Source organism: Giraffa tippelskirchi, chromosome 14, assembly GCF_054371585.1.
Source record: "Giraffa tippelskirchi isolate mGirTip1 chromosome 14, T2T-mGirTip1v1.2.pri, whole genome shotgun sequence".
Classification (NCBI taxonomy): domain Eukaryota; kingdom Metazoa; phylum Chordata; class Mammalia; order Artiodactyla; family Giraffidae; genus Giraffa; species Giraffa tippelskirchi.
Genome location: NC_137288.1, coordinates 38,736,775 through 38,757,333, shown reverse-complemented (window position 1 = coordinate 38,757,333; position 20,559 = coordinate 38,736,775).

Genomic DNA, 20,559 nt, shown 5'->3' with positions numbered 1-20,559 from the left:
GCTTTCTTATCTCTCCTTGCTATTCTTTGGAACTCCACATTCAAATGGGTATACCTTTCCTTTTCTCCTTTGCTTTTCTCTTCTCTTCTTTTCTCAGCTATTTGTAAGGCCTCCTCAGACAGCCAGTTTGCTTTTTTGCATTTCTCTTTCTTGGGGATGGTCTTGATCCCTGTCTCCGGTACAATGTCACGAACCTCCATCCATAGTTCATCAGGCACTGTCTATCAGATCTAGTCCCTTTAGTCTATTTCTCACTTCCACTAATTTCAATCTTATATCTCAGTGGTATTTTTTCTGTCAATAAAAATGGCTCAATTTATGAAATCTTACATCGACAGGCTAGTCTGTTGTAGAAAAAAGCATTAAAAGAGTCTAAGACCTGAGGTGCCCTTGGACAAGTCTTTCTTGCCATCTCAGGCCCTCGTGTGTCTTTTGTGAACTGAAGTTGTAGAGCAGGCAATAATCACAGTTGTTCCCGAAGATGTGATTATTCCAAAAATATACTGAGTTCATACAGTATGATAAGTACTATGGTATAAAATAATAATTTACACCTATACAGGATAGAAAAGTTTACTACACAAAAAATCATCAGGGAGTTACACATAACCTTAACCTTGTAGCCTCACTTAATGCAATTCCAAAGTTCCCTCTCTCTTAAATTTGTAACAAAATGTACTTATTATGAAAATATTTCTTTAATAGAATCATAAACTATTAGAATTAGAAGAAACCTCCTTGCATCTGATACAACATAACATTTCTTTGTGGGAAAGAACTTTGCCACCAAGAAATATGTCAGCCTCATTCAAGGTATGACTTAAAAATGACTGGTAGAAGGGCTTAATAAATAACCATAATTTTCCTTAAATATTTCCAATGAAAACTCCCTTTTAATGTCACACAAATTTAAATAGGATTTTTAAAATACAGTTTATCTTCTAAATGTTTCCATGTCTTTGAAGCATGTGAAATGCTTTGTCTTCAAAACTAAGTTTTACATTGGACCATATTTAGAAAGTTGGTGGTTATAATTTCCAAAATCATTGTAAATTCCATTTCCATTATCTCCACTTCCACAGTTGCCATAACCACATCTAGAGCCCACCCTGGTTGCCAAATCCAGGACCTCCATCACCATATCTTCCTCTTCCTCCTCCATAATCAGAGAGATCTCCAAAATTACCACCTCCAGGTCCTCCTCCATAACCATGACAGCCATGTTCCTAGTAATTTTTGTAAGAGTATTTGTTGTATAGTCACTAAATTGTGTCTGATTCTTATGGACCATAGCCCACCAGGCTCCTCTGTCCATGGGATTTTCCAGGCAAGAATATGGGAGTAGGTTGCCATTTTCTTCTCCATGTAAGAGTATAGAAGCATTCCTTCTTTGATAATGTTTCAAATGACAAGTGAAACCTTTTTCAAGGTTTTTCTCAAAGTTTTGAAAAGCTATTAACCAGGAACTTGGTGTAATGGGACATAACATTATTCCTTAAAAAATGTTAAATGTGTATGTAGAGTTAAGAAGCAGTTGTACATGTATGATTAAAAAAAATTCTAAAGAAAAAAAAACTAAGTTCTACATGCATAATTTAAGTTGATACAGAGAATAATGAGTATGTCTGTGAGAAACCTCTATGCAGGTCAGGAAGCAACAGTTAGAACTGGACATGGAACAACAGACTGGTTCCAAATAGGAAAAGGAGTATGTCAAGGCTGTATATTGTCACCCTGCTTATTTAACTTATATGCAGAGTACATCATGACAAATGCTGGGCTGGAAGAAACACAAGCTGGAATCAAGATTGCCAGGAGAAATATCAATAACCTGGGATATGCAGATGACACCACCCTAATGGCAGAAAGGGAAGAAGAACTAAAGAGCCTCTTGATGAAAGTGAAAGAGGAGAGTGAAAAAGTTGGCTTAAAGCTCAAGATTCAGAAAACTAAGATCATGGCATCTGGTCCCATCACTTCATGGCAAATAGATGGGGAAACAGTGGAAACAGTGTCAGACTTATTTTTTGGAGCTCCAAAATCACTGCTGATGGTGATTGCAGCCATGAAATTAAAAGACACTTACTCCTTGGAAGGAAGGTTATGGCCAATCTAGATAGCATATTTAAAAGCAGAGACATTACTTTGCCAAGAAAAGTCCGTCTAGTCAAGGCTATGGTTTTTCCAGTGGTCATGTATGGATGTGAGAGTTGGACTATAAAGAAAGCTGAGAGCCGCAGAATTGATGCTTTTGAACTGTGGTGTTGGAGAAGACTCTTGAGAGTCCCTTGGACTGCAATGAGATCCAATCAATCCATCCTAAAAGAGATCAATCCTGGGTGTTCATTGGAAGGACTGATGTTGAAGCTGAAACTCCAATACTTTGGCCACCTCATGCGAAGAGTTGACTCATTGGAAAAGACCCTGATGCTGGGTAGGATTGGGGGCAGGAGGAGAAGGGGACAACCAAGGATGAGATGGTTGGATGGCATCACTGACTCGATGGACATGGATTTGGGTAGACTCCGGGAGTTGGTGATGGACAGAGAGGCCTGGCATGCTGCAATTCATGGGTTCGCAAAGAGTCGGACACGACTGAGCGACTGAACTGAACTGACTATACCAATTATACTAATTGGTCACATCCACCAGAAAAGAAAGTTTGAATTCTTGCTGAGAACATACATTTGTAAGACTTACTAATCTAGCAAAATAATATGAATATAAAGCCCCTGTGACAAGTGGTAAGATAATAAGATAGCAATGGACGTGAAATAATAGTCAAACCCACAAATTTGATTCGAATTCACCATGTATATCTCCTCAGGCTGAGTGAGATAACATTTACAGTTATGGTCAGAGCTGGGAGGTACCTCTAAAGGGACAAATATGGAGTTAGACAATAAAAGAAAGTCCATTCCGTTTCTAGTAGTGTTCCTGTTAAGTCAATTTTCTCTATTGAGTCCATTCAGTTTTCAGCAGTTTCTCTATTGAGTTCATCATTTCTGGTGAGTTCATTCTGTTTCTAGTAGAGCCTCTATTGAGTCCATCGTCTCTACTGGGTCCATTCAGTTTTTAATAGTGTCTCTATTGAGTTCATCCTCTCTGTTGAGTCCATTCAGTCTCTAGTAGTGTTTCTATTTCATTTTAAAATTAGAGTACTATTTAAATCAAATATTCACCCCAACTTAGAGAATCTGATGACCATACATCATCACTTGGTCCTGAGACTGCTTTCAGGATGGGGTCTGGGAGACTCTAGCGTGTATCAAACTCACAATTTATCAACCATCAAAGTCCGAAAAGTCACAACCTAGCTAAGATTCCACAAATACCATCTTGATATATTAATAACCCCTAGTAAACAACAAGTTCTTATTTAAGTATCAGTGCAGTCAAGTTGAAAAAATGGGTAAACTGTCACAATGTACTCATTCGCTCATTGCTAAAAAGAATCAGCTGACTCTAGACATAACTTAACCACTGAAGCACTCACTTATCTTTCAGCAAGTTTTGATAGCCTTTCATTTTAAGTGCAATACATCCTGAAATTCAAAGACAGTTAAATAAACTATGTATAAGATCCTGAAAAAGAAAGATACTTTAAAAAATGGTGAACGATTCATATCATCATGCATGCAAATGTAGTGAATGTTCATTTAAAATACACTTTAACTTTAGGAGTTAAGGAGGTTTTCAAATACTTTCATTAACTCTGAAAGCCTTTTGGTCTGCTATCTCTATTGCAGTAAAATACATGTGGCAGATAATCACACAGAATTTTATACTCAGATTTTATTTTCAGTGCTTATATTCTATTACTAATTGTGAATATAAAACAATATTGGACTTCCCTGGTGGTCCATTGGTTAAGAACCCACATGCCAATGCAGGGAACACGGGTTTGATCCCTGATCCAGGAAGATCTGACATGCCACGGGGCAAGTGAACCCACGCACCACAACTTCTTAGCCTGTGCTCTGGAGCATGCAAGCCACAACTACTGAGCCTGCGTGTCTTAGAGCCTGTGCTCTGTAACAAGAGGAGCTGCTGCAATGAGAAGCTCGCACACAACAAACAGAGAGGAGACCCCAGCTCACCAACATCAGAGAAAGCCCATGCAGCAACAAGACCCAGCGCAGCCAAAAATATAATAATTAAATTAAATTTAAAAAATACCACTAGAGACTATTTCAATAAATCTATTAATTTTTGAACTTTGGAAAGCTTAAAACTATTTAACATTTTTGTGTCAAACGTGGTTTAAGAAGGTAATTCAAGCGTTAGGCCAAAGAGCAACTGAGAGGAAATCTAACCATATTTCCAATTTCTGTAATTTGAAAGACATTTTTTGCTTCCTCCATTTTTTCCTGCATTCATATTGAAGACCATATTGTTTACCAGGGTCAATAACATTTTATTTGAAACATTAACAACTTTCTGTAAATTTATGAGAAAAGCAAATTCATCACGAAAAAAAGAATTTAAATCTTCTTAAATAGTTACTCTTTCCAATATTTGTCAGGTTTTTGTGCAATATTTTGTGCTAGATACAGCACTGAGTGCCTAGTTGTAGGCACTCAATAAATACTAGTGGAATAAATGAAAGAATAATATTAAATTCTCAAAAACTGTTGGGAAATTCCTTCTGGGTTAAAAAAAAAAAGGAATATTGGGGGACTACTCAGGCTTTCCCAGGTAGAACCTGCCTGCCAATGCAGGAGACATAAGAGACAGGGGTTTGATCCCTGTATCAGGAAGTTCCCCTGGAGGAGGGCATGGTAGCCCACTCCAGTATTCCTGTCTGGAGGATCCCATGGACAGAGGAACCTGGTGGGTTACAGTCCGTAGGGTCACAAAGAGTCAGACGTTACTGAAGCGACTTAGTACGCAGGCGAGCGATTACTCATTATTTGTTTTAAAATAAACATGACGTATGCTCATTCATGTTAACAGTTTAATGGTCAGTGGTTCTGACTGGTTTCTGTTTTTAAAGTATGCAGTTCTCCTTTTAAATATATATGTAGTTTGCATTTATATAAAAGCTTTTTATTGGACTGTAATATCACTAAAGAATATCAGCCAAGAAAATACTCAATTACCGAAATTACAATTAATTAATTTTATTCGTATTTTATAGCAAGAGAGTTCCAGAAAAACATCTATTTCTGCTTTATTGACTATGCCAAAGCCTTTAACTGTATGGATCACAATAAACTGTTGAAAATTCTGGAAGAGATGGGGATACCAGACCATCTGACCTGTCTCTTGAGAAATCTGTATGCAGGTCAGGAAGCAACAGTTAGAACTGGACATGGAACAACAGACTGGTTCCAAATAGGAAAAAGAGTACGTCAAGGCTGTATATTGTCACCCTGCTTATTTAACTCATATGCAGAGTACATCATGAGAAACGCTGGGCTGGAAGAAACACAAGCTGGAATCAAGATTGCCCGGAGAAATATCAATAACCTCAGATATGTAGATGACACCACCCTTATGGCAGAAAGGGAAGAAGAACTAAAGAGCCTCTTGATGAAAGTGAAAGAGGAGAGTGAAAAAGTTGGCTTAAAACTCAACGTTCAGAAAACTAAGATCATGGCATCTGGTCCTATCACTTCATGGGAAATAGATGGGGAAATAGTGGAAACAGTGTCAGACTTTATTTTGGGGGGCTCAAAAATTACTGCTGATGGTGATTGCAGCCATGAAGTTAAAAGACGCCTACTCCTTGGAAGGAAGGTTATGGCCAACCTAGATAGAATATTTAAAAGCAGAGACATTACTTTGCCAAGAAAAGTCCGTCTAGTCAAGGCTATGGTTTTTCCAGTGGTCATGTATGGATGTGAGAGTTGGACGGTGAAGAAAGCTGAGTGCCGCAGAATTGATGCTTTTGAACTGTGGTGTTGGAGAAGACTCTTGAGAGTCCCTTGGACTGCAACGAGATCCAATCAATCCATCCTAAAAGAGATCAACCCTGGGTGTTCACTGGAAGGACTGATGTTGAAGCTGAAACTCCAATACTTTGGCCACCTCATGCGAAGAGTTGACTCATTGGAAAAGACCCTGATGCTGGGTAGGATTGGGGGCAGGAGGAGAAGGGGACGACCAAGGATGAGATGGTTGGATGGCATCACCAACTCGATGGACATGGGTTTGGGTAGACTCCGGGAGTTGGTGATGGACAGAGAGGCCTGGTGTGCTGCAATTCATGGGGTCGCAAAGAGTTGGACACGACTGAGCGACTGAACTGAACTGAACTGAATTTTATGAAGAACATAATTTTTATAAATATTTGAAATATACATGTGGGAAAATTTGAACTAATTTTTGGAATTACCACTGTTAATAAATGGAGAATATATAAATTGGGGGCCTATCTACTTAGTCTACAATGATGGGAAAATATAAGCTATCAGAGGTTCCTTGGAATAACTTTAGCCTGTCACATTCCTGGCTTGCAGATTGTGCTCCACTGACTTAAAGGAAAATAGATAATACAAATATAACATAACACTGTCATTTATTTTTTCACAAGGGCACCATGCTCTTCGAACTGTGACCTCCATATGGATATGTTGACTCTCTAACATCGAGCACAGCATATGACACATAATCAGAACACAACCCAAGTTTATTGCATGAGCAAATTATTGACTTTCATTCACTGGCAGGCATCTATAAATTCATTATCCATCACTTTCTCAAAATATTTCACTGACAGAATTTTTTTTGTTTTAATAATTGATGCATATTCTTGTGCCAAGTATTTGTTGGGATTTGAATGTGGGGGAGAAGAGGGACATTTTGAGGCACAGGTGGAATCCTGCCTGGCTCATGGACCACAGCATGCTGTGGGTGTGGCCCTCTTTGTACCACCTGCCTCATCAAACAGAAGGGGCTTCTGGGAAATATTCTCTTTAAAGAGGAAGTGACTACCGGAGGTCAAACCTCATTTTATGAAACATCCCATCATAGAGGAACCCCGACCCTAGCAGGTTTTATAAATAAGGTGTCATTCAATGCCAAAAAGCCCCTATTTCTAGAATTAGGAAGAAAGACCTGTGGAGATTTCACAATGGAATATCTAGCCCCATGAGACTTTTTCTAAATCCAGAAGTCCTGACCATAAACAAAAGACAATGAGAGAAGAATCTTCAGTATAGTATGAGGAGTTTATAGGAAAGACATACATACCAACACACACACACACACACACTGGCTGAGGTCATCCATCCTCCAGAAAGAAGATACAAAACAGATAAGCAACAGTATTAACGGTTAAACAAATGTTTGTAGAGGAAGACCCAGCATTTAAGAGAGTTGTTTTAGATCCTGACTATATAAATAAAATGGGCATGATACTTTCCCAGCCAGTCTCATCTCCAGCTTGCATGGAGGAGAGCAACTTATCACGGGCCATCTTAAGATGCTTCACAGATGAGTAACATAAACCAACTGTTGAACAAACACCAGAAAGTATTGCTTGGCCTTCAGAAAAATAATTCTGATGTGGGCTGATGTGAGCAAGTGGGTGATGATTGCATAGACACCTGCTAGGGTGTGTCCCAATGAGGCAATGATGGAGGGAGGGGAGAATGATAACCCACGTGGCATGCCATCCCTGTGGGGCCTTTTGCAACTCAGTCTATGGCAGAAAGAGCTTCCCTGGTGGCTCAGTGGTAAAGAATCTGCCTGCCAATGCAGGACACTTGGGTTCAATCCCTGGGTCAGGAAGATCCCCTGGAGAAGGAAGTGGCATCCCACTCCAGTATTCTTGCCTGGGAAATTTTATGGAAAGAGGAGTCTGGGGTCACAAAAGAGTTGGGCATGACAGCAACTAAACAACAACAGCTGCAGGAGAAAAAGGAAGTTCACCCAAGTTCACCAAGTTTACTCTTGGAGTAAACAAAACACAGCCAGTTACAGCAGAGCTAACCCAAAGAACAATCACTTGCCAAATCCTGTCTCTTTCAACTGTCTAGGCTTTGGCTCATTGTGACTTTGGCATAATCAGTTCCCTCTAAGATGATGCATTTCTCCTACCCTTACATTCCCTCTTCATCTTACAGACGTCCTTCACATCCCATCAGTATTCATCTCAAATGCTAACTCCTCTATGAAGACTCCTCTCATTCCTTAAAGCAGATGAGTGTTTGCCATTTACTCTTTTCCTAGAGAATTTTGTACAAACTTCTATTACAGAAGTTGTCATGCAACATGTTAATTCCTTTTTTACCTCCATATATTCATCCAATAGACTGTTACTTAATAACCCATGAGTGCATGAATGCATGCTAAGTCACTTCAGTTGTGTCCAACTCTTTGCAACCCTATGGACTGTGGCCTGCCAGGCTTCTCTGCCCATGGATTCTCCAGGCAAGAATACTGGAGTTTGTTGCCAAGCCCTCCTCCCAGATATCTTCCCAACCCAGGGATCAAATCTGTGTCTCCTGCATCGTTCTTTACCATGAAGCCACCAGGGAATTGACTCCAAAGTTTGTCTTCTTTGCAATTTCAGGCAATTTCTCCTTATTAACAGAAACACTGGTTGGCATCCTGTCCCATCACTTCATGGCAAATAGATGGGGAAATGGTGGAAACAGTGACTGACTATTTTTTGGGGCTCCAAAATCACTGCAGATGGTGATTGCAGCCATGAAATTAAAAGACTCTTGCTCCTTGGAAGAAAAGCTATGACCAACCTTGACAGCATATTAAAAAGCAGAGACATTACTTTGTCAACTAAGGTCCATCCAGTCAAGGCTATGGTTTTTCCAGTAGTCATGTATGGATGTGAGAGTTGGACTATAAAGAAAGCTGAGCGCCAAAGAATTGATGCTTTTGAACTGTGGTGTTGGAGCAGACTCTTGAGAGTCCCTTGGACTGCAAGGAGATCCAACCAGTCCATCCTAAAGGAGATCAGTCCTGGGTGTTCATTGGAAGGACTGATGTTGAAGCTGAAACTCCAGTACTTCGGCCACCTGAGGCGAAGAGCTGACTCATTTGAAAAGACCTTGATGCTGGGAAAGATTGAAGGCAGGAGGAGAAGGGGATGACAGAGGATGAGATGGTTGGATGGCATCACCAACTCAATGGACATGAGTTTGGGTAGACTCTGGGAGTTGGTGATGGACAGGGAGGCCTGGTGTGCTGCAGTTCATGGGGTCATAAAGAGTGAGACACGACTGAATAACTGAACTGAACTTAACTGAACAGAAACACCAGAACCGTCTCCATTGCTGAAAATGTCAGAAACTGGCAGTAACAATTTAAATCAGGGAGTACTCCAGGGATCATTGAGTCTCTACTTATTTGTGTAAGAGTTGTGATGTCTGCACCAAGACAATCTAGGAATAAAATCTTTTTAAAGTAAGCTTCTATGTCAGAGGCTCTCAAATTTTAAGGCACATACAAGCCCTTTGGACACAAATTAAAAATATCATTATCTGGGTCCCCCTCTCTAGAAATATGAATTTAGTAAATACAAAGACCTGAGAATCAACATTTTAAGGACATTTTGAGACACAGTTTTCTATATACTCTTCACTTAATTTGCAGAGAATCAAACTTAATACCTCTGAGTGGAAGTAAATATGTTTAATGGTAAAAACTTTCATAATATCTTGTAGTTATTCCCTGATGTGATTAGTCCAAGATAAAGAGTTGGTGATGTGACATTGACACAGTTTCTGATAGGACTGGGCATTTCTCTTGTTCTTACTTCACAATCAATAGCTCTGAATGTATGCAGATTTTCTTGGGTGTTCTTCTCACTGACTCTAAGTTCACAGTTCTGTGACTCATAATGTACTAGTTTGACTGCTTGGATATGCAGTTCCAAGGGTTAGTCATCAGCATTTCATATTAACTAGTTAATTATATCATGAAATTTTGATGAGGTCTGCAGCTGCTTGATTTGAAAAATCCTCCCATGAACCTGAAGCATGTTTTAAAAACCTGTTCCCAGGTTTCTTGTTGTTATGTTTGTCATAATTGCCAAAAAATATGCACTGCTCACTGACTGCAACAGCAATTCATTCTGGAAATCTCCCGTGGTATAAAAATGAAAAAAAAAAGAAATCACTGCTTGAGATCAAGTGATGAAAAAATGAATACAGAAGATACTAGTTTCTTTTCAAGATATGATGGAAGTAATTGTCAGATGAGTCTAGAAAAATGCTGTAACAAGAGTGGCAGCATTTCTTTTTCTTTTTAATTAATTAATTAATTTGGCTGTGCCAGGTCTTATTTGCAGCATGCAACACGCAGACTCTTAGTTGCAGCATGTGGGATCTGCTTCCCTGACCAGGGATTGAACCCAGGCCGTCAGCATTGGGAGCACAGTCTTAGCCACTGGACCACCAGGGAAGTCTCCAGAATTTCTTTAAAATAGGGCTTTTGAATTCAACTTAACTTAAAATGCTTATTGGGTATTTATGGGGCCCCAGGCAACACTAGGGAAGCAGAAGTAAAAAGATAAGCTCCCCAACTTTCAGTTCAGTTCAGTCATTCATTTGTGTCCAACTCTTTGCGACCCCATGGACTGCAGCAGCACACCAGGCCTCCCTGTCCATCACCAACTCCCGGAGTTTACTCAAACTTATGTCCATTGAGTTGGTGATGCCATTCAGCCATCTCATCCTCTGTTGTCCTCTTCTCCTCCCGCCTTCAATCTTTCCCAGCATCAGGGTCTTTTCAAATGAGTCAGTTCTTTTCATCAGGTGGCCAAAGTATTGGAGTTTCAGCTTCAGCATCAGTCCTTACAATGAACATCCAGGACTGATTTCCTTTAGGATGGACTGGTTGGATCTCCGTGCTGTCCAAGGGACTCTCAAGAGTCTTCTCTAACACCACAGTTCAAAAGCATCAATTCTTCAGCACTCAACTTTCTTTATAGTTTAACTCTCACATCCATACATGACTACTGGAAAAACCATAGCTTTGACTAGACGGACCTTTGCTGGCAAAGTAGTGTCTCTGCTTTCTAATATGCTGTCTAGGTTGGTCATAGCTTTTCTTCCAAGGAGCAAGCATCTTTGAATTTCACGGCTGCAGTCACCATCTGCAGTAATTTTGGAGCCCCCCAAAATAAAGTCTGTCACTGTTTCCATTGCTTCCCCATCTATTTGTCATAAAGTGACAGAACCAGATGCCATGATCTTAGTTTTCTGAATGTTGAGTTTTAAGCCAACTTTTTTACTCTTCTCTTTCACTTTCATCAAGAGGCTCTTTAGTTCTTCTTCCCTTTCTACCATTAGGGTGGTGTCATCTGCATATCTGAGGTTATTTATATTTCTCCTGGCAATCTTGATTTCAGCTTGTGCTTCATCCAGCCCAGCGTTTCTCATGATGTACTCTGCATATAAGTTAAATAAACAGGGTGACAATATACAGCCTTGACATACTCCTTTCCTGACTTGGAACCAGTCTGTTGTTCCATGTCCAGTTCTAACTGTTGCTTCCTGACCTGCATACAGATTTCTCAGGAGGCAGATCAGGTGGTCTGGTAGTCCTATCTCTTTAAGAATTGCCCACAGTTTGTTGAGGTCCACACAGTCAAAGACTTTGTCATAGTCAATAAAGCAGAAATAGATGTTTTTTCTGGAATTCCCTTGCTTTTTTGATGATCCAACGGGTGTTAGCAATTTGATCTCTGGTTCCTCTGCCTTTTCTAAATCCAGCTTGAACATCTGGAAGTTCTTGGTTCACTTACTGTTGAAGCCTGGCTTGGAGAATTTTGAACATTACTTTGCTAGTGTGTGAGATGAGTGCAGTTGTGTGGTAGTTTGAGCATTCTTTGGCTTGACTTTCTTTGGAATTGAAATGAAAACTGACCTTTTCCAGTCCTGTGGCCACTGCTGAGTTTTCCAAATTTGCTGGCATATTGAGTGCAGCACTTTCACAGCATCATCTTTTAGGATTTGAAATAGCTTAACTGGAATTCCATCACCTCCACTAGCTTTGTTCCCCAACTTTAAGGAGATTTAAATTTCTCAAGAAGCATGTACATAATATCTTGAGTACAATTCACACCATCATAAACACCAGTTCTTGTGACCACCCCTAAGACTTGCAAAATTGTTCCACTTTTAACATTTAAATTATAATGGGAAAGTTTTAGGACCACAACCTTCTATTCTTCCATAAATCTCATTCCTTTGCTCCTAATAGACATGTCTTTGATCTCATTGAGACCTCCAGATCCTTATACCCTGCATTTCTCCAAAATTAATCAGAATGGTTCCTATTCTCATGGATAGAACAATATAGGGGTGAGGACTGAGAGTAAAATCACACAAATACATGAAAACTTGCAATTATGAGACCTGTAAGGGAGGAGGTGTGTGAGGGCCCTTCAGACTCCTTAGAAATAGAAGGTGGTACAAGGTGAGACTCAAGAGTGACCAAGTGTCAGACAATTCAGGACCTTCTAGCCTAAACTAAGAACTTCTGTTCACTTTTATGCTAAAAGCCATTGAACATATTTGTAGGCTTGGTTTTTGCTCTTGAAAATACTTTTCCTTGCACTCATGTAGTAAAGAGATTGGAAGCTGGTCAGGATAGATGCAGATCTGTTAGGAAGCCACAATGATAATAATCCAGGTGAGGGAATTGTTATCGCATACCTAAGACAGTGATGGTCAAGATGGAGGGAAGGGAATGAACTTGAAAGATATTTTGGTCATGAAATCAGAAGAATTTGGTGACAGATCAGAAGTGGAAGGTTATAGAAGAAAAAGGTGTCAGTAACATCTCTTGGGCTTCAGTCTTAAATAACTGAATAGAGAGAGATGGTGGTCTTATTAAGCTTGGGAAATGGATGCTGGTCAAAGTGAGAAAAAGAGCATGAATTTTCAACATACTGAAATTGAGCTATATTTGAAACTTCCAAGAGAAGATGTCTAGTGGACATTTGGTTACATATGTCTGGGGTTCAGAGTAAAACAGGGCTAGAGGTTTTTATTGCCTGAGATCACTCTAGAGATTATCAATATGGAAAAGAAACACAGGATCAAGCTTAATGAAATAATGCAATGAATGGGTTGAATTCAGAGAATAGAAATTGTTGCATCAAAGTGCAGGTATATTGAATGCTTTTGTTACCTTGTCAAATCACCTTCCCAAAACATTTTACCAACTGGAGCTTCCACTTTCACTCAAGGAATTGATTTCCCATTTTTCTACTTCCTCCCCAACAATGAGTGTTATCTAATGACTTTGTTATCAAATGCTAATCTGACTGGTGACATATTTTTACTTGTTTTTGTTGTCATTATTATTTATATATCTAATTCTGACTAAGACTGAATAACTTCTGCCTATGAATCATTTTATGTCCTTTTTAAGTGAAAGATCTATTCATATAGTTTGCCTGTTTTAGGAGGGGTTGTCAACTTTTTCTTACAGATTTGCAAGAGTTCATTGAATATTATGGGAACTGAACTTTGTTACACATACAACACATTTTTTTCTAGCTTCTCATTTTTTCTTTGCACATGCTTATTTGCTATGCTCATGTTTTAATTTTTATATTGCTAAAATTCATTAATCCTTTACTCTTGAGGTTTAGATTGAAATCCCCCAATTTAAGGTATTAATTTTTACTCAGTTCTTTTCTTCTATGACTGGCTTCCTTTACATTTAAATGCTTTCTCCATCTGGAATTTTTTCTGGTATAAGTGGCAGGTTAATTTTGTTCTAAGTGGCTGGCCACTTGCCTCAACATCATCTTTTGAATTATGCACATATTTCTTAATGATCTGAGAAGCCATTTGTATTGTGGACCAGAGATCTTTAACTATATGTTAAGTCTATTCTGAAATTCTTAATCTATTTCATTGATCTTTTTATTCATTTTCAATCCCCAAAAGTGTTAACTACTGTAGTGTTATATTTAATACTTTGTAGGGCTTCCGTGATAGCTCAGTTGGTAAAGAATCCGCCTGCAATGCGGGAGACCTAGGCTGGATCCCTGGGGTTGGGAAGATCCCCTGGAGAAGGGAAATGCTACCCACTCCAGTATTCTGGCCTGGAAAATTCCATGGACTGTATAGTCCATGGGGTCGCAAAGAGTCAGACACGACTAAGCAAATTTCACTTTCACTTCACTTTCAAGGTTTGACTTCATTCGTTACTATACTTTACATATACTAGAATTTGTCAAATTCCACAAAAAAAGAATTTTCAGAGTCTTTTTACCACATTGTTTTTCTGTACAAAAACAAGGTGTGCCTTTCGGTCACTTCATGTCATCTTTATGTCCCTCAGGAAAGCATTAAAGTTTTCATCATGCAGATTTTACACATTTCTTCTCTGCTTCATTATGAGGTAGTTTACATTTATAGTTGTTACTATAAACTAGTATATTATATTCCTAGCTGATAATTGTTTAGATTATTGAATTTTGTTATTAACTAGGTACTCAGCCACCTTAATAAATTCTCTTGCTGTTTGCATTAATTTTTAAATTGATTCTTTTGGAATTCCCATGTAGAAAAATGTATGCTTTATGAATAGTCATAATTTTAACTCCCTTCCAATACTTATATTTGGCTATTACTTCCAGAAAATATTGTATAATAGTGGGATCATTTGCATGATTAAAAAAAATGTGTTTTGGGACTTCCCTGGTGGTCCAGTGGCTGGGACTCCATGTTTCCAATGCAAAGGACCTGGGTTCAATCTCTGGTCAGGAAACTAGATCCCACATGCTACAAGATCCCACATGCCCCAACAAAGATTGTAAATCCTGCAACTAAGATTCTGTGCACTCACAATAAATAAAAATATATTTTTAAAAAATGTGTTTAGCATTTGACATCAAGCATAAATGGCAGACTTTTGTATGACACATAATTTTTATATAGTTAATGATCATTCCATTTCTTTTTCATTCTTTGACTTTAGAACAGGTGATAAATTACATCAAGCTTTTTAAAGCACTTGTGGAAGTTATTTTTTTGAGTTGTTACAATAGTTAAATATTGCAATAGATTTTTCTAACTTTGTACCATCTTACATTCCTAAAGAGATTTTCAACTGGTTATGACATTCTATTAATGTGCTCCTCAAATTTGTATGTTAATATATTACTTCAAACTTCAGCAATTTTAGCAGTGAATATTTTTCCATTAGTTTTGTTGCTGTGTTGCTTTTTGTTTTTGTTGTCTTTGTCTAACTTTTTTCAGAATCATATATTTATAATCTGTCAATGACTAAAGATATACATTTAAATCTCTTAGTTTTATCACTTTCCTATGCAATTTTTCCTTTGAGCATGCTATTTTACTTGATGCAACAGTGCTCATGATAATGACATCTTCACCACATTTAATTACTGTCTCCTTTAAAAATGTCTTTATTTTAAATTTTATCAATAATATTTAATGTTACTCCTGCTTTCTGTTTTGTGTATATTGGTGCTAAAATGATTTTGAAAACTGAACATTAAAAATATGATATTTTCTGGAGTTTAAAAGGCCCCAAATAAAATTTTTCTCATTTGTCTCCTAAAATGCTCTTTATTACTATTCTTCATTGCCATTGAATCCAATTAAGAATCAAATATTGTGTGGAGTTTTGATGTCCTTCAATATACCAGCAAATTCAGAAAACTTAGCAGTGGCCACAGGACTGGAAAAGGTCAGTTTTAATTCCAATGCCAAATTCAAAATTGGGAAAGGAGTACATCAAGGCTGCATATTGTCACCCTGCTTATTTAACTTCTATACAGAGTACATCATGCAAAATGGTGGGCTGGATGAAACACAACCTGGAATCAAGATTGCTGAGAGAAATATCAATAACTTCAGATATGCAGATGACATCACCCTTATGGCAGAAAGTGAAAGGAACTAAGAGGAGAATAAAAAAGTTGGCTTAAAGTTCAACATTCAGAAAACTAAGATCATGGCATCTGGTTCCATCACTTCATGGCAAATAGATGGGGAAACAATGGAAACAATGACAGACTTTATTTCCTTGGGCTCCAAAATCACTGTGGATGGTGACTGCAGCCATGAAATTAAAAGATGCTTGATACTTGGAAGAAAAGCAATGACAAACCTTGACAGCATATTAAAAAGCAGAGATATTACTTTACCTGCAAAGATCCATATAGTCAAAGCTATGGTTTTTCCAGTAGTCATGTACAGATTTGAGAGTTATACAATAAAAAAGACTGAGCACCAAAGAATTGATGCTTTTGAACTGTGGTGCTGGAGAAGACTCTCAAGAGACTCTGGGATAGCAAGGAGATCAAACCAGTCAATCCTAAAGGAAATCAGTCCTGAATATTCATTGGAAGGACTGATGCTGAAGCTGAAGCTCCAATACTCTGGGCACCTGATGTGAAGAGCCTACTCAATGGAAAAGACCCTGATGCTGGGAAAGACTGAAGGCAGGAAAAGAAGGGGATGATAGAGGATAAGATGGTTGGATGGCATCACTGACTCAATGGACATGAGTTTGAGCAAACTCCAGGAGATGGTGAAGGACAGGGAAGCCTAGCATGCTGCAGTTCGTGGGGTCAAAAGAGTCAGACACGATTGAGTGATTGAACAACAACAAATCTAGCATAAGCCTCCACTATATTTTATGTATTATAACATTGACATTTTTTTAAAAGTTCAGGTTTTTTTATTATAGAGTATTCCAAAACTGAGATTTCCCTGATTGTTTTCTCATTTGGAGATTCAGGTTAAGCCTTTTGGACAAGAATATTACATGGGTGACATTATATAGTTTTGACTGCATCATGCAAGGAGCTGCTTATTTTCAGCTTCTGTCACTGTAAACAATGCTTAGTTTTATCGGTTGGTAAGATGATGTGATATATTGAGACCACGTAAATATCTCGTTTCCCAACAAAGCTTCATTCAGTAATATTAACATTCACTGATGATCTTTACCTGAATCACTTAGTATCTCGCTAAGTACAACATTAAAATTTTCTAATTTTACTTTTTTTTCTATATTTATTAGCTGACAGTCTCCTCGAAAGATCTTACCGTTAGCACCATTATCCCTTCTGAGCAACACTGTGGACTCACATATTCTTTTTTATTCAGAGTGTCATTGTTCATTAACAACATTCTTTTTGATGATTTTTGGTTCAAGGACACTGAAACTGATTATATAGCAGGAGTCTTTGCTATTAGGAGATATATACGATAGTATTTAGAAATGAAGTGTCATGATATATGCAACTTTAAAATTATTCAAAATATACAAATACACAAATTATACAAAATATACCAAAAAGATATTTGCTCACAATGAGAGAGCTAATGTGCCAAAATATTAACAGATTTTAAGTCTGGATAAAGGTTTGAATTTTTTTAAGTAGAAGAGGGAAAAAAACACAAACAAAATGTTAAAAACTAACCAGTTCTTACACCAAACCTTGGATTGATTCCTTTTTCTTCCATTGCACCTATTTTCAAAAGGAGGGAGGTGTCGCTCTCTAGTCCCCATCACCTATTCCTCCAACTTCATTAAATTTATCATTCAATACTGTCTATTTTACTCCATCACAACCCATTTCCTTTTTCCTTTCCCTGAAACCACACTATTTCAGGTTTACTACCCAAACCATTATGATGGCCTCCAAATTTATCTTTCTCTCTCCAGTATCTCTTCTCTATCACTTACCATGAAGCTTCCAGGACAAATTCCTTAAACACAGCTTTGACTAGGTAAATACTGGTTCTTTGTCTGCAGTATAATACCATGCAAATTCCTCAACAGGGCATTCAAAGTCCTCCACATTCTGCCAGTTCATCAACCCTGCTACCATGAACAACCTAAATAATATACTTAGATCTAATCTGACTCTTGTTTGGCCTGAAAAATACATATCCCTTTTTACCTTCTTTGCCATCTACATCTCCATTTGTTGAGAAGGTAGTCATCCTAAAAATTTCAAAATCTACCACTTCCATGAAATGTTCTCCAATTCCCTTAGTGTGGAAATTATTTCCCTTTTGCAGGACTCAGAACACTCACTATACACTTTCCCTACCACACATACTTCGGAGTGCCTTGAGATAGAGAGAAGCCTCATCACCCCTGTGGGAACCAGTCAAGATTGTAGCCTTCTTAAAGACAGAAACTTCTATTTTCCATTTTCACCTCTCCTAAAAACTAGTACAGTCCCTAGTAGGGCTCAAGAATGTTGATGGAATTGATTTTTTAAAACTGCAGTCAAATAACTGTTTCTGAAAATGGTGAAGAAAACTTTTTACCATCTCATAGGCTATACACTCACCCTTAAATGGAAAATATTCTAGATAGCTATCAATGAACATATGTTGCTGAAACATATCGGTATCATCATCATCAAAAGCAGAGTCTTCCAAAATGAAAGGCAATGGTGGAAAATATTAAAACCATTGAGGCTGACTGCACTTTGTTTGCACCAGATATAGTAAGTTGGAGACATAAATTTGTCTCCAAGAGGTTGCAATATTGAGACCTTTTGACCTAGGAGGAAATATGGTTACTGCAGTTTCCTGAGACAAGACATGGCAATAAGGAAAGCAATGCTGCAGAAAGAATATTCTGGAAAATGAATACAAAACTGACTAAAGAGAAGAAAGCAGAAGTGCAATTAGAGGTATGGGTTGGCAATGCCAGGTGAAAAGGGCCAGGAAGGGAGTTATGACAGCAACAATAAAGACAGAAAGGCACAGATACAAATTTAAAGTATTAATATAACAAGAGTTGATTTAGGTAAGCTACAGAAAAAAGAAGAAATCATGAATTATGTATCATAAACATGTAGGTTCCCAAAGCACCTTGTGTGCATTTCTATTTAACAAGTTGGTAGAAAAAAAAAATCTGTTTTCTTTCTCATCTCAGCTCATTTGGAGCCACTTAAGGACAGAAACCATGTTGCACCCATCTTTGTAACTCCAGTCCCTAGTATAGGCACATGCGTGTGTGTATGCATGCATGCCAAGTTGCTTTAGTCATGTACGACTCTCTGAGATGACTCTCTGAGAGAAGGCCAAAGGAAAAAACGTCATAGAACTAAACTGATGACAATTTATTACAGGTAAAAGGGAGGACTGACCTTGCACATGAAGTTCAAAGGGTACACTGCAGGGGTACCTAATACATACATGTGTGAGTTGGACAGTCATCCAGAAGGGACTAGTAATACTTCTGTTTCAGTATATACAGAATCTAGAAAGATGGTAGTGATGAACCTATTTGCAGGGCAGCAATGGAAACGCAGACACTGGAGACACAGTAGGGGGCGGAGAGAATGGGATGAATTGGGAGAGTAGCATTGAAAGACATGTCTTTATTTTTAAAGATGCATGCTGAATTATGTAGGAACAAAATCTCATGATGACAGAAATTTTCTTCATGGAAATTTAGCAATAAAATGGATGAAGTGAATATGGCAAACTGTGAACTGTTAAATCTAAGTGACGGCTACCTAACTACTCAGCTCTGCTGCTCTACAGGGAACACAGCCATAGACAACACATAAGCCAATGAGCATGGTTGTGTCCCAGCTATGGGTGACATCTTTAAGAACAGAGTTCAAAATTGTTTTCAAAGTTCCACCTAGCACAATACTGAGTATGCAGTCATGCGGTGGATGTTCAATGAGAAATTTTTTTTTTTATGTTTTGGGACTTCCCTGGTGGTGCAGTGGATAAAGAATCTGCCTGTCAATGCAGGAGACATGGGTTCCATCCCTTGTCTGGGAAGATTCCACATGTTGCAAGGTGACTGAACCCATGTGCCACAATTATCAACGCCTACACGCTCTAGAGCCAGGAAGCTGCAAGTACTGAGCCCACGTGCTGCAAGTCCGCACCTGGAGCCTTTGCTCCACAACAAAAGAAACTAGAGAAAGCAGCAATAAAGATCCAGTAGAACCAAAATTTTTTTTAAATTATTTTAATTAAAAAAAAGAATTTACAATAGCAATCTCTTCACCACTCTTATTGTAAGATATTTCAGTAGGATCCAGTGTTTTCAGAGTCACATAGGATTCCCTCGCTAATGAATAATCTTTCCATATAGAGAAAACCACATAAAGATGTGATGATGTTGGACTCTCATTCTAGAACTGACCAGAGAAAAATGAAAATTCTCCTTATATCAGATTTAAAGAAAATGAAGAAGAGTTAGACTGTAGACTATTTTAGTGAATTTAAAAAGTCTTTCTGAAAATATAAAGCTAAAAATATAATTTGATTATAAAGATGTATCTTTTCCTCAATGATTAATTGCTTTAATTTTGGTGGTTATTTTCAGTCTTCCTGATTTTTGTTCATAATCTCCAAATCAATCTTCTGAATTCTCCTAAAATCAATGAATGTATTAATGAATCATATTTTATATTACAAAATACAATCTATCCATCTGATGCAGGAGTCAGCAAACTTTTTTCTGTAAAGGGCCAGAGAAGTAATTATTTTAGGCTTTGCGGGCTACATGGTCTCTGCATAATACTCAGCTCTGCTGTTCTAGAGGGAACATAGCCATAGACAATACATAAGCCAATGAAAATGGTTGTGTCCCAATAAAATAACA